The sequence below is a fragment of the Polistes fuscatus genome, unplaced genomic scaffold, assembly GCF_010416935.1.
Source record: "Polistes fuscatus isolate 324 unplaced genomic scaffold, CU_Pfus_HIC Scaffold12, whole genome shotgun sequence".
Lineage (NCBI taxonomy): Eukaryota > Metazoa > Arthropoda > Insecta > Hymenoptera > Vespidae > Polistes > Polistes fuscatus.
Window position 1 is genome coordinate 6,926,451 of NW_025113020.1, and position 15,477 is coordinate 6,941,927.

Below are 15,477 nucleotides of genomic sequence, written 5' to 3' on the forward strand. Positions count from 1 at the left end.
TTCTATTTTCCTTTTCCTTTTCTTTCTTTTTTTTTGTTTGTCACTTCAATTACAACACTCACTGTACGTTCACCCCTTTTCTTATATATATATATATATATGGGTGTGTGTGCATATAGATGTGATTTTCTTCTTCACTTCTACACACTCGTGCACACTTGAAACCCGCGGGCACACCAACACGCGAGACCCTGCACTGTGTGTCACGTATTAATAACCATTGTCATCGTCATCATCGTCGACACTAATACTACTACTACTACTACCGCACCTAGCATCGTTTTATTTTCCACTAGTTTTATTCCTTTATTTCCGTATTTGAGCTTTCCTTCTTCTTTTTCCACCGCATCCGTCACCTCCGCCAATGATTTCTAAAGGAAAAAAATAAAAAAAATAAACCAAGAAGTAAAAAATCAATCTCTCATTTAATCTTTCTACTTTCCTATAATTGGAATTAAGTTTGTATATACAGGATGGGATATTTCAATTGGAACAACAACACCTTTCTATGATTGAGATACGCCATACAAGTTATTAACATAACCTCAAAATTTATACTTCCTTAATATTAAACAAAACTTTTCTTATTTTAAGCATTCATTTTCTATCCTAATAAATTCCCTAAACAAATTTTTCAACGATTTCCTAACAAAATTCCATCTTTATTTCCTGAACAACAATTTTTAACCGCCACCACCACCACCACCAACCTTCCCAAGGTCTTCCTCCTCCATTAAATCCCAACGATTTCTTTCAACTTTTCCTTTCTTTCTTTCTTTCTTTCTAAAACCATCTACGAGAAAAACCCGTTTCAAACCCAGCTGAAACCCCCACCACCACATTTCCTAAACTTTTCAACCCACCACTATAGACCACTATAATTTATTTTGATCTTTTTGGGACTCAAGACCAACTGCCCGTCAGCCACCATTCGACAATCTGTTCGGGATCTTTGAAGAAAAATTTTCTTTTCAAAATCCTAACCTAAAAAGTATTCCTGAACTGTTTATAGTTTTCCTTGACGAACGATGACACACTATGCATGCATGCTGCGTTAGGGCAGAAACATTCTCTCCTCTTATAACTAAAATTTATTACAAATTTTATTTGGAACAAAATTATAAAATAACAATGAAAAGAAATTTATCTTATTTCAGCTGCTCTACTACTATTTACTAGTTGGATTCTTTCAAATATTTTTACTTTCTTCCTCGTACATTTTCTTTTTTCACGAATAAAAGAAAAAAGTCTAGAATGTTCCTTTTTAAATGTCCCACCCTATATATATATAGAGAAAGGAAAGGAAGATGCTGCAGCCTTCAGGATTCTTTGACCTTTTTGTAATTCAATCTTCTTCTCTATACAGGGTGAGCCCAAAAAGTTTCTAAACGATTTACAATTGAAATGCTTCATTGATTTATAAAATTACTTCAGAACTTTTGGACTACTCTATATATATATACGAATAGGAGGGGGTGAGGGTATGAGGGGGGGAGGAAAATGAAGGGATGGATCAAACGCGGCGTCACATTTCGGCAGGACTCTCTCTGTCTGTTCCTTTTGTTCGTTCCTTCTTTTTATTATTTCGTGATAATTTCACTTTCTTTTCTACGACAACCCTTTAAAAAAAAAACATAAAAAAAAAAGGAAAAAAATCCTCCCCTGTTGAAAATGTCATCTCCGTCATACAATTCGAACAATATTTATTTTCTACTTTTCCGTTACTAATTCTTTCATTTTATTCCGATATTACTCGATCGGATATATAATTATTATATTTCAATCAAACAAATATATATATCTTCTTCTTCTCTCTCGTATTTATTTGTTTTTTAAACAATCCACTCGACCATCTTGAAAATTTCTTCTAATCTTCGTAAGGAGAGATAGAAAGAAGAGAGAAGTGTGTCGTCATATTTTCATCCTCGAAATATAATCCTTCGGCCAATAATTATTCTCCCGTCCTTCGATTTTATTCCCATTCCTGTAACAAATCGAAAGATTAAAAAAAACAAAATAAGTATAATATTTCATAAATTGCAATCATATTTAGAAAAAAGAAAAAAAAGTGTACAAGATACGTGTTGCTGATGTAAGTCGGTGTATGTTAAATAGGTTAACCTATGATATGTATGTAAATGATGACTATACAACGCAAGAGAGAATGAGAGAGAGAGAGAGAGAAAAATAAAAAAAAAAAAAAAAAGAAAATGAACGTCTAATCAGTCTAATTACGAACGCGTTCATCGTCTAATCGCATCGTTTATACATTTCACACGCAAGCGCGCTAAACGCAAGGTCACTCGGTACAGTGAACTGAGCTTCGGTACTTGTTAATTAATACCCAGACAGTGCACAGAGTCCTGAGAGTACACTTTTCTCTTTATATAATGTTCATCGTGTACCCTCTTTCTATCTCGCTTTTACTCTTAGGATAAATTAGTTAGCAACAACGATTAAAAAGATGGTTTATAAAAAAAAAGAAAAAAAAAAAAGAAAAATGTTCGATCGGTAATGCAGTTTTATCCCGGAAATATATATATATATATATATTTTTTCTCTCATTTCAATATTATATTTTGTATATTAATTATTATTCGCGAGAATGGATGATTTTAACTCTGATTAAAACGATGATTAATTATTAAAATCAATTACTATCATTAATTATTAATAATATCGTCGAAAGAAATAAAAGGAAATTCAATATTTAGGTTATGTTTTGGGGGGGGGGTGAATTTTTTAAATATTCCAACATGGCCGCCGGTTCCCTCGTAAAATTCAAGATTAGGTTATAATTCGAGAAAGATGTGTATTTATTAATCAAATTATTACGCCGATTACATTTTAATATAACATATTATTCAGAAAAAGGTAATATGAATAATTTATATAACAAGAAAAAAGAAAGAAGAGAGAGAAAGAGTAAATAATTACACTCAAAAGAATGTCAACTCAACCTCGATAAAACTCGGCTAGGAAGTCGACAAGTTTAAAAGTCTCTCTCTCTCTCTCTTTCTTTCTCTCCTTTCCTCCTTTTTTCTTGCTCTAACCTCTTCAAAACTAAGCGATTCTAATGGATACGACTTTATTTCGAAAAAAAAGAGAGAGAGAGAGAAACAACTGAACCAAAAACAGAATAAAACAAGAAAAAGGGAACGTGAGAACAACGTATTTTGAATCCGAAGACACACTTTTTATACTTTGGTGTTCCAAAAACAAAAAAAAAACAGACAAAAATAACACATACACACGCATACAAATTATTGTCGACAAAAAAAAGCGCATTAATTGTAAACATAAAATATTTTTCATTAGAGAAACACGTTTTATTCTTGCTGGTCGTGTATGAACACAGTTCACCACGCACACAGAATCAAACACATACATACATACATTCATACATACATACATACATACATTGAAATACACAGAGAAGTAAAGAGGTCGATCGATCTGTTGAACAGTGGGAACGATGGTACGAGGAAGCATCTGCCGACACGATGACGACGAACATCTAAATGTGTAGCTAGTAGTAACAGCAGTGTAACATTACTAATGTAAGTTTCTTCTCCTTTAACATAAGAGGTTAAGCAGCATAAGGAAAAGAAAAAATGGCGGGAAACTCGACCAATAAAAATTGATCTGTTAATTTCTAAGTTTGCGAAAGAAAAAAGAAACTAGATTTCTCATTTATTTTTCAACGAATCAATCGAGATTGTCCCCTCTACGATCTTGCATGCGTTACGAGAATGAATATTAAAAGGAAATAGAATAATCGTTAACTATATTATAAGAAATATAATATTTGATTTAAGCATATATGTTACAAAAAAATGTATTACGAATCTCGAATAGGAAAGCGAATCCTTTCGCTATTATCGATAACGATTTTACTCAAAATTTATTTGCAAAGTTTTTAATGAAAAAACAGAAAATACAGATAGCCGTTGTACTGTGGTTCAAAAAATACAAAATAAAAATCAAACAACACATATACTCGAAGGAGTCTTCGAGAAGGAAAGAAAGAGAGGAGAGGGAAGACAGGGGGGAAAAAAGAAAGAGAGTACAACAGAAGATACAACGAGCCAAGAAAGATATTCCCCTAGTCCTCCTCCATTGGTTGGCTTAAAGTAAACAAGCGTGGTGCAAGCACACTGGCCCCCTTCCTCCCTCCCTCCCTTCCTTCTTCTCACCCTTCTGAGAAGCTTTGCCTGGAGTTTGTCGAGACGACGCAGTCCTTGCGTTTTGAACTACACCACACCACCACCACCACCATCACGCATGGTCACCAATACTATCAAATTTTTCCCTTCGTTTTTACTGTGCGACACCCCCTCCAATCCCTCACTGTGAGGAACATGGACTTATCCATTCAACACCACTACTAACTATTATTACAAACGATCCTCTTTCTTCTTCTTCTTCTTACTCTGTGACCTCTTCGTCCTTGTTCACATATATTCATTCACACACACATACATCTACATACTGCATCGTATTATCTTCTATCTCTTTTCAACGTATCGACGTAGTCGTATTCTCTTCTTCTTCTTTTTCATATATTCTTTTTCCTCTCGGTAACTCAAACAGTATGCAAAGAAAATAAGAAAAAAAAAAAAAAAAGAAAAAAGAAATAAAATAACACATATACACATACAACTCGGTGGTTCGTTTCGTTCGTTTCGTTCGTTCCGTTCCGTTCCGTTCCGCTCGTTCCCTCCTTTGACGCATACGAAAAGCGGCCATCTTTTTTTTCCTTGCTTTTTATTCAAATGTTCTCTCTCTCTTTCTATCTTACGGTGCACCGAATCCGCCGTTTTGAGAATCTTTCTTTTTAACATTGAAAAAAGAATAACATTACGATAAGTATTATATTTAATACGATTGGATATTGCGGAGACGAACGATTTCTGGAATTATTTACCATCAAAAATTGTTTTAAAAAAAATTACATTTAACGGTGCTCCGAATCGCGACCAAAGAAGAAGAATCTCTCTCTCTCTCTCGATTTTTTATTATAAAAAAAGCTTCGTAAATCGATGAAATTCCATGAGAAAAAAAAAAATAAAATAAATGTTCTACCCACATTTTATATCTCTCCCACCCCTCCCCACTCCTCGTGTGTCGGTATACCCCTAAGAATCCGTTAGAATGTTTCGATATAAAACCGTAAAAAAGAATAAAAAAGAAACCGTAAAAGAATTTCCAAATGTTCGAAGAAAAAGTTGTTACGAGAGATAGCGGTGGTGGTAGTGGTGGTGGTGGTATTCGATCAACGAAGAGAGAAATCCTATATATTATTCCACCCCCTCGATAAACTTTATCCCTTTGCAATACTAACATTCCCCTTTTCGCAACCACCCTGCCCCCCTCCTCTCATCTCGTTTTAAGAACCATTTCATTTATCCCCTCCCCCATCGTTCAATCGATTCCACGTGCATTTCTAAACGTTTTTAACTTTTTCCTATGTGGAAAATTACGTACAATAAAACAAAAAAAAAAGAAAAGAAAATAAAAGAAAATAACAGAAAGATAAAGAAAGATACAAAGAGAATCGCGCGCGCGCGCATACACATACACACACACACTCACACACATACAAATAATACGCACATATTCAGTAAATATTTATTCGAACGAGTTTAAATTTAAAATTCAAGATCAACGTGATAAGAAAGTGTGCAGAAATACAGACAGACGGACGGACAGACAGACAGCAGACAAATAAACAGACGAATGACAAATGAATCGCCATATTTGTTTTTTTTTTGTTTTACTATTTTGTACGGAATAATACATGTAAGTTTATAAATGTTTCTTTTTGTGTAATGCACTTACGATAATTCTTTACATTAATGTTCATAATATAGAAATGAAAGATAAATAAAAGAAAAATGAAAGAAATTGAAAGGAAAAATTGAGAGAGGAGGAGGAGACCATGAAACAGGTTCATATGCATATATATCAACAAAGTGAGATATAAACAAGGACAACAAATACACACACACACACACACACACAGAGGAAAGGAATTAAATGTATCTCTTTTCGTTTTGCGACTGCTACGTTCGTTATTGCTGTTTTGGCTTCTGTTGGATTCCAGTTACATCTATGACATTTATTATATATATTTATAATCATACATATGGATTCGTAGAATCACGTACTACACGTGCATAGTTGCAATTCAAAAAAGGAGAGGCACAGATTACATAAAAAGGAAATATATGTGTGTGTGTGTGTGTGTCCAATATGCAAGTAGCAAAACTTTTCCATATTCGATGACCAATTTATTAATGAGGAAAATAACTAAGTAAGAATAATAAAGAAAAAAGAAAACGAAGAAAAACCCAAGAATTTTTCTCGCGAATATGTTTTACTTCCTGGACGGATCACGAACCACCGTCGTCGTCATCATCATCATCATCATCATCCGATTGTTTCTCATCGTGCTGCTACGTGTGCCCGTACTGAGCTTCCCCCCACTCCTCTCATTCTATCAATCCATCTTCTGCTATACGCCGTTCCCCCCACCACCCCTACCGATAACCACTACGGTGTATCATTCAAGGTACGCCCGGAGACTAACCGAACCGAACCGAGCCGAATATTACCGAACACACATAACGTTACTAACGAATGAGATTCACCGAAAATTCCAACTTTTCACGAACCTATCTCGATAATTTTTCATTGAAAAAGTATAGTCATTATGATAAATTGTAAATAAATATTATACTATGTTATACACATACATACTACTACTACATATATATACGCGTCTTCTAAAATTTCAATATGGACGTTTTATATGTAATATTATATATAGGTTAGGTTATATTTCAACAAAAATATTTAAATTATATAAATGATTTTCTTTTTTTTGATTTTGTATACGCACACACATATGAATCTTAATTATGTTAAATTATATTATTTTTGTTACACGTATTATTTAATTAGTAATTTTTTTATATTTTTTTTTTTTTTTTTTTAATTATATTAATGTATATATATGCACGCACATAGATTACATATAATCTATGCACTAGCTAGCAATATATGAATATAGAAATGTACAAAGGGAAATAGAAAGATAGAGAGAGAGACATATGGTGCATACTCAGGTGGAACGAGGCCAACCTTTACTGTAGCCAACGTTGTTGAGCGCCAGTATGAATTGAAGAAAGCCAACGAATTCAAGAAAATATATATGTTGAAACAAGACTGCTCATTTGTATATCTCAATATTTTAGTTCACATGTCAAGTATAATACGTAACATATACACACACACATGTATTCAATTTTTCACTCACAATGTTCGTACAGATTAATATTTTGGAATATATAAAATATATTTTTAACAAAATCAACGTGAAGAAGTTTCATCTGGTAACAAAATGGTGGATAGTATTCGTATTGGCTAATCAGAAAATTCTTGACGATTAAGTGAAAAAAATGTATTATTATTTTTTCCAAATATTAATCGATAGAAATTTTACGAATAAACTCGATACAAAGGTTTAATACTTTTTAAAAATCTTTCATTAAAACTGTAAAACTGAGAAAAGAAGTTGAAGGTACGCCATTTCGTATAAGAAATAAACTGACCCCCTCCCCCACTACCAATCTTTTATTTCATTGGTTTGTTCAAAAAAGAAAATGGCGGCTGATTGTAGAACGAAATTTTATCTAAATAAATACGTTCTATAAATATTTCGTTATGCATAATCTTCCTAATTTAAAATTAAAATATTAGAATATATTTCATTATTGGAATAGTTTCAACCGACCAACGCCGCCGACGGGGTCTACGTAGAAAAACTTGCAAATAAGAATAAGAAATTAGAATGAGAATAGGAGGTAAACCGAGGAAAGGAAATAATAGACGCTGAGAAGTCGTACGAGTTCATGTAAGAACTCTGCTTTTTATCTCTGAGAAAAAGAAAGAAAGAAAGAAAGAAAGAATGGAAGATAGTAAAAAAAAAATGCTATTATGCTTATTTCTAAACCGTTAGTGGTAGTGAATAAGAATATAAAAACTAAATAAATGTCTACAGTTATAACTGTTGTACAATATCCAGATTGCGTTGTAAGGATTTCGTGTGGCGCCATTTTGAAAGAAAATTATTTCGAATTTTATCTAATCTTAAAACACTGTTTAATTCTTTTATTCTATCTCCAGTCTAAATCTCAAACTGTTAAATTCAACTATTTTTCTATTAAATAAAAATAAATACGAGTAGTAATATATAGTATTTGTCGTGAAGAAGTGAAATAAAATATAAAATTAAAACAAACAAAAAATTCTCTATGAAAATTGTAACGTTGAATGTTTTGATTTAATATCCTGATCATTGAATAATAAAAAATAAATACATATATATATATATATATTTCTACGAAAAAGATTAGGCTTAAATTAATGTTTGATCAAAAGAAGTTTCTTCAAGATAAATCATAATAAATGACTACAATGGTACTTTTTGATTGGATGGTTATGTAATAATAACCGTGTGCAATAATAATTATAATAATAATAACAATAATAATAATAATGTTTGCAATTATAGAGAAACGGAAGATTACAAACATTCTATGGGTCGTTTGGAGTAGTATTTGTACTTTGTATGAAAACTAAAAAAAAAAGTTGCATTGAATTTCGTTGGGTATTTTTCTCTATTTCTTTCTTCTTATGGTGTTGCCGACGGCGGAGGGTCCCGTCGCTAACGGAAAACTATAAACGTGGTATATAACTGCTAGTTTTTAAAGCGGAAGTAGCTAGAACGACGACGAGCTCTAGCTAACATTTTAATTCAACGTGGTCATTCCTATTTGGATACAACAGAGTTGGACATGTGAAAGGAAAATAAATGAAGATCGTTATAATATTATCGTCTTACGGAAAAAAACATTAAAATTTATATGTCAACAACATTTTTCAAAAGAATTAACGATAAATTTACTTCTTATTAAACAATAATCCCCCGATAAAAAAAGAAAATAATCCAAACGAAGTTCCGCACCATTTTGCATGAAATAAAATGGCTACCGGTCACTTTTCTCTCAATTGGTTAATTCGATAACGAAATGACCATTCATCGGGAATCTTTTGTTTCATTGGTTTATTCAAAAACGAAAATGGCGGCCGGTTATAAAACGAAAAGAATCCATATATGATTTTATAATTAAATCATCGGAAATAAATAAAGAAGAAAAAGACCATTTTCTTTTTTATTTATTTTTATTTTTATTTTTATATCGATGACGAAATTATTCAACATCGGAGGTTAATAGTTTCGAGTTGAAGATGTTCAATCGTTAAATTATTGGAAATTCTTAAAAGAACGTTCATCTTAAACGAATGATTAATAAGAAATAAATGAGATGTCATAAAAAAAGAGAAAAAAAGAAAGAGGGAGAGAGAAAGAGGGAGAGAGAATGGTATTTCAAGAATAAAATTATACTCTCTCTTCATCTTTCTGACCTCGGAATCATAATTATCTTCGTTAGTTTACTACAAGAGAGAAAGAGAGAAAGAGAACTTCGATAACATGCTATTGATAGTAATGCACAGTTATGAAATAATATCTTCTCTCTCTATCTCTCTTCATTATATCTCTTTAAGCTTTCGTCATTTTCTAATTTACTATAATAAGTCGTAACTATATATATTTAATTATTACATTAATTAATTTCAAAATTTAATAAGACTGTATATATCGTATATTAAAAAATATATTGATATAGTAAATGTTTGTATATAATTATAAAGTACAATAATTACATTATAAATAATTAATTAAATTTTTTAATTATACTTTAATGGCAGTAATAAAAATATCTAATTAAAATCAAATTTTTCATACGAGTGTTAGTTAATTTAAAAAATAAATAGCAACAATATGTTTACTTCTTATTAGTAATGCAGACAATAGTTTTAAATTATATATGTAATAACATATAAAAAATTTATTACATATTCTACATAAGGTTTAAACTAAAAACAAATAAAAAAAGAAGCTACGAAAAAATGTCGAAATAAATGTGAATAAATATTTGTTATTGTTACTATCGTTGAAAATCATTCAATCTCAAGTGTAGTATATTATTCGAATCGAATTTGTATTAATGCGCAACACAACGAATGGAAAATATGCACTCGACAATGCTCTCAATGCTTTTTCAATAAAAATTCCTATCTCGCTTATATTTGTCCTTCGTTGTTACGAAATTAACACTTTCTACTAGCTCGAAAAACTAATTAAAAAAAAATACAAACAACACGAGAATCGAGAACGAGAACTATAATAATAAAGTATTTAATAAAAAAAAGCATATTGTAGAAAAATATTCAAAATCTATTATTATTAACGGATATTATTAACGATAAAATTTTTCATCATCAGCGTATGAAAAATCTAATTAAATATACTCGAACTTAGAGACAATCATTCTTTTTAAATTTCAATCAAATTTCTCGCCCTTTCATTAATTACATGATTACACAACAACTGTACAACTTTTTCATTCCCTTATTATATTTGAACTAAACCTAAACTCAAATAGATCAAACGATCTATCAATAATATGGCATCTTTTTAATTAAATAACTCTTATGTCTACTATAATTTTGTCTGCGAACAACAAACTCCCTAGTTAGTTTATTTTTCTATATCAATTCATCCTAAAATGGCGGTATTATAAAAAGAAATGTACAACACTAATGCCAAAACTATGTTAAACATTAATTTCCCTGATCTCAAACTTTATACCAAATAAATGTTTGTATTATTACATCAAAATTATTGAATAAATTAAAGATTACAATATTACTAATTATAACAGAAAATTGGTAATAATAAAATTAAAAATAAAACACAACTAATAAATAATATTAAATCTAACGATTCTTAAAAGTAGATGCCATCAAAAAATATATACATATATATGTATATAAAAAATCCCTATTAAAGATACTATAATAAATGTTATTACTACATCATAAATAAATTTATGTAATATTAAATTTAAATAATTACATAACTATCTCATGTATATGCTAAACGTATTTTATAACCGGTCAATGTATTAAAAATCTAAAAGGTTATGATATTAAATTTTAAAATGTTATAACCTCAAAAAACAAAAAAACAAAAAACAAATCAAATCGAATGAAATCAAAATAAATATCAAGTAACGAAGGAAAGAGAGAAAGAGAGGGAGAGAAAGAAAGGGAGGGAGGGAGGGAGAGAGACATAGATAGATAGAGGAATAGTAAAAGTTCGAACAAGAATATCAACAATAAGAACAAGAATAAGAAGAATAAGAATAAGAAACGTAAGATAGAGGAATTGCCGTCGGCTTGACCGACGATTTTCCTCGTAAACTCGGACGACATTCCACGAGAATTCGTATCGTCGTCTTCGTCTTCGTCGTCGTCGTCGTCGTCGTCATCGTCGTCGAGCCAACGGCTACGAAAAGGTGGTGGATGGCGGGCAATGGCGGCGGCGGTGCTAGTGACGGCGGCGAATCAGAAGAGAACGTGACTGGTAACACTGCTAATGGTGGGGATAAAGTTAGCGCGGAATAGAAAGAGGGGGGATTCACAAACGGCGCGGAATAGAAAGAGTGGGGGGATTCACAAACGGCGCGGATTAGAAAGAGTGGGGGATTCACAAACGGCAAGGCGCTGCATTGCGTTGCGCGGTGAGAGGAAGATATTAAAGAAGTGTGGTTGTGGTGGTGGTGGTGGTGGAGGGGGGGAAAAAGCAACGGGGATGACGATGACGACGACGAGGACGACGACGACGACGACGACGACGACGGTACAATGATGAGAGGAATATGATGAAGAAGTTCTGTTTCTTTCTCTTTCTCATATACTCTTTCTTTCTTCATTTATTTATTTATTTATTTATTTATTTATTTATTTATTTATTTCTATCTCTCTTTTTTACTTTTTCTTATTATCAAGTGTATTACAATATGGCATTCCTTTTGGTATAATAACGAAAGAGAATGTATGTGTGTATATATATATGGATGCAATAATAATAATAATGATGATGATGATGATTATTATGATATGATGATAATAATAATAATAATACTACGTACGGATTTTTGTTCGTAAAGACGACCACACACTGCGTTCCAGTATTTCTCTTCAAGTTCACACGAGACGGGATCCAGAAGTATTAGAAGAAGAAGAAGAAGAAGAAGAAGATATCGTGAACTATTAATAGTCCTCTCTATTTCGGGTTTGCTTCTCAAACGTATTCCTCTTCGAAAGTTTCTCTCGTCTTAACGGCCATGAAGGAGAGGAAGAAGAACAAGACGGGTGTCTCTTCTTTATCTTCTATCTGTATCTATCTTTTTCTATCTATCGGTTTCTTCATTTCTTTCTTCTTTCCTTTTCCAAGGTATCCTCTCATTTCTCTCTCTCTCTCTGTTTTTCTGTAGGTCAACTACCTCAGAATTCGGCGTGTGTCTCTGATGCTTTGTCGATTCAGACGAATCGGTGCAGAAGTTTACGTTATTATCCTTAGTGTTTCTCTTTTTTCCCTAGGGTCTACGTTTTCTTCAGTATCATTTTTGAATGAAGGATTACAAAAAGAATAAGAAGAAGAAGAAAGAAAGGAAGAAAGAAAAAAAGAACTATAGCCACGATGAAGTTTTAAGGAGTGGTAGAGTATCCTTTTTCCAAGAATTATTAAACGCACCTGTAACAACCTTGTTAGGTTAGAATCCTTTATATGAGGGTAACGATCGAAGATGCATCATTCCTTTTACCTTCTTTCTTTCTTTCTTTTATTCTTTTTTTTGTTGTTGTCACACGAAAACAATAAGAACAACACTAGTTCCTCTTCCTCGGTCGGTAACTTTTGAAAGAATCAGTAGTAACAGCAGCAAAACAACAGTAGTTTTGTTGATCACGTAAACACGACATATTTCAATCGACCCTTTCTTCCTTCCTTCTTTCGTTGTAGGAAAACACTCTGACAATTTTGTTTGAATAATATGCAACACAACGCGACGAAGTTAGATGAAAACTTGTGTTTTGTCTATAGTTTAGTTAACTGGACGAACTGGAATATAATACATACACGCGCAATAAATATACACGCACACGCACGCACACACATATATACAGATATAATATATGCAATATATTGTGTGTATATATCGTAAAGTAACGGATTATCTAAAAGATACCAGAATTATCTAATTTACTAGAAAAAGAAAAAAAAAACCAACCAAAATAGAAGCAAACAACAGAACCGAATTGTGATGAACGAAGGAACGAAGGAACGAACGAGAGTAGTCCAGACGAATACACAATTCTGCAAACCCTTTCCACCAATCCTCGAGAGATGAGTCCTTTATAAACGCGGAATTTGTGAACAACGACGATTGACGAACGACAACGAACTACACCGACGGCGGTCCGAGAAATTCACTAGAGAACGCGTAATATAACCTATATTACGAACAAATTATCGTGATATTCTTATCTTTTATCATCGAAAGGATTGTCTAAAGTACAAGTAATATTATTCCGTCGTCGTGCTATAGATCAAACATTTTTATGATTAGACTATCAAAAGTAAACTATAAACGATTCGTTTTAGGTTTAGAGCTGCAGGTGCAGGTGCAGTAAAAAGAAAGAGAAAGAAAAACATACGAGGAGAGCAAGCGTTTCTCGTATTCCGTGTTTCACGATTTTCCACCCGCTCTCTCTATCTCTCTCTCACACTCACACACACACACATACACACACGGTATATGCTTCTCTTTCTTGCACACGTTCACTCACAATTTTTAAAGAGAACTTCGATTTTTATTTTACATATATATTATCTCTCTCACTCTCTCTTCTTTGTCTCTTTGCCATTCGTTATTTGCATAATTGCATCGAGGAACAAAAATAAAAGGAAGAAGGAAGAGGACTGGGTATAATACGATGAATGAACACATTCCGTATTTGTTGTGTAAAGAATAAAACAAAAAAATACAATAAAAAAAAAAGAAAAGGAAAGATAAATAATAAAGTAATATAAGAAAGAGAGAAAGATGAACACAGTGGAGGAAGAGGTGGTGGTGGTGGTGAAGGAGGTGGAGAAGGAGGGGGAAGAGAGGGGGTGGTAAAGGAGAACGAACGAGCAAGACCGAGTAAGAGAGAGTGAGAGAGAACTAGAGAGAGAGAGAAAGAAAGAGAGAGAGAGAGAGAGAGACAAAGCACATAATAACGACGCGGTGAAAGCGAGAGAAATAAGTTTTGATGATATTTCGTATTTGGAAAAGAATTCGTTGAACCGTCGGTAATGAAATTAAATATAATAATAATAATAATAATAACAGGTTGAGCCGATAGGTGTTTGTAACTAGGATTGTAAATGGATGTAATATTCGCGACGGGGGAGGAGGAAGGGGGAGGAGGAAAAGGGCTTGGAACACAAAATAGTTACACTGGGTACACAATCTTCTGTTGTGGGTGTACTGCAGTAATCAAAAGATGATGAAAAAGAAGATGAAGAAGAAGAAGAAGACGACAACGACGCGGTTGTTTTTTTGCAGTAACGTGGCGTTATTCATCATCACCATCACGCCACATTTATATTCCTCTCTTCATCGTTCCTTCTTTCATTCCATCATTCCATCATTCCTTCCTTCCTTCCTTACCCTGTTAAACCATATCTTGTGTATAATATATCTCTGGTTTAGTCCAATTGGCTGCTGCTACCGCATATGCGTTCACACACAAAATTGATGACGACGATGACGATGACGACGATGACGATGATAATGAGATTAAAACGACGAGAATGATTCTTAGGTAATAACGATTACGAATACTAATACACGACGAGGACGAGGACGAGGACGAGGACGACGATGACAACGATGATGAAAGAAGAGAAAATGTGAAATGAAAAAAAAAGAAACGAAAAGAGAAATAGAGTTACACTAGTGCGCGTATCACACACCGACGGGCAGACGTCGTAAGGGCACAGTCGAAAACGCACGATCGGTCCGCGAACGACGACGTTTTCAGGGCCGCCAGGTTAACGTCACGAAATCCACCGACACAAGCATAGATCCTACCAAACGGCGGACGGACGGACGTAAGGACGGACGGCACAGGCTGCCAGCCAGGCAAGGCGGAATCAGGGAGACGTTAGGGGAAAGGGGATGGATATCAGCAAGGATGGAGGGCCGGGGGGCTAAGAGTTTTCGTGTCGCTGGTAGGTGGGGTCGCGAGAGGACAGGGACGTACCGATCCTAGGGGTTTTAACTGAGAGAGAGAAAGATATGCCAGCTCGCGCATGCGCGTCCAACCATTTACGACCAACACCGAGCGAGAGAGAGAGAGAGAAAGAGTCAGGCCAAGCAACGAGTCGCGTGTAAAGAGGAACCCGACCGAGCCCTACCGAGTTTAACCGAGTAACATCGAATATAACCGACTAAC

The 15,477-nt window shown here is 33.5% G+C and overlaps 1 long non-coding RNA gene across 3 annotated transcripts; it reads right to left on the bottom strand.

Moving 5' to 3' along the window:
• Positions 1–309: 309 nt before the first annotated feature.
• On the bottom strand, positions 310–14,942 carry LOC122513504. Of its 3 annotated transcripts, none has more exons than XR_006302770.1 (2): positions 14,691–14,942; positions 310–371 (listed from the first exon to the last, which is right to left on the bottom strand). It is a non-coding gene; the product is annotated as an uncharacterized LOC122513504 (long non-coding RNA). The 3 variants fall into 3 exon arrangements; XR_006302772.1 differs by lacking the exon at positions 14,691–14,942 and adding an exon at positions 12,741–13,227; XR_006302771.1 differs by lacking the exon at positions 14,691–14,942 and adding an exon at positions 12,731–13,227.
• Positions 14,943–15,477: the final 535 nt, after the last annotated feature.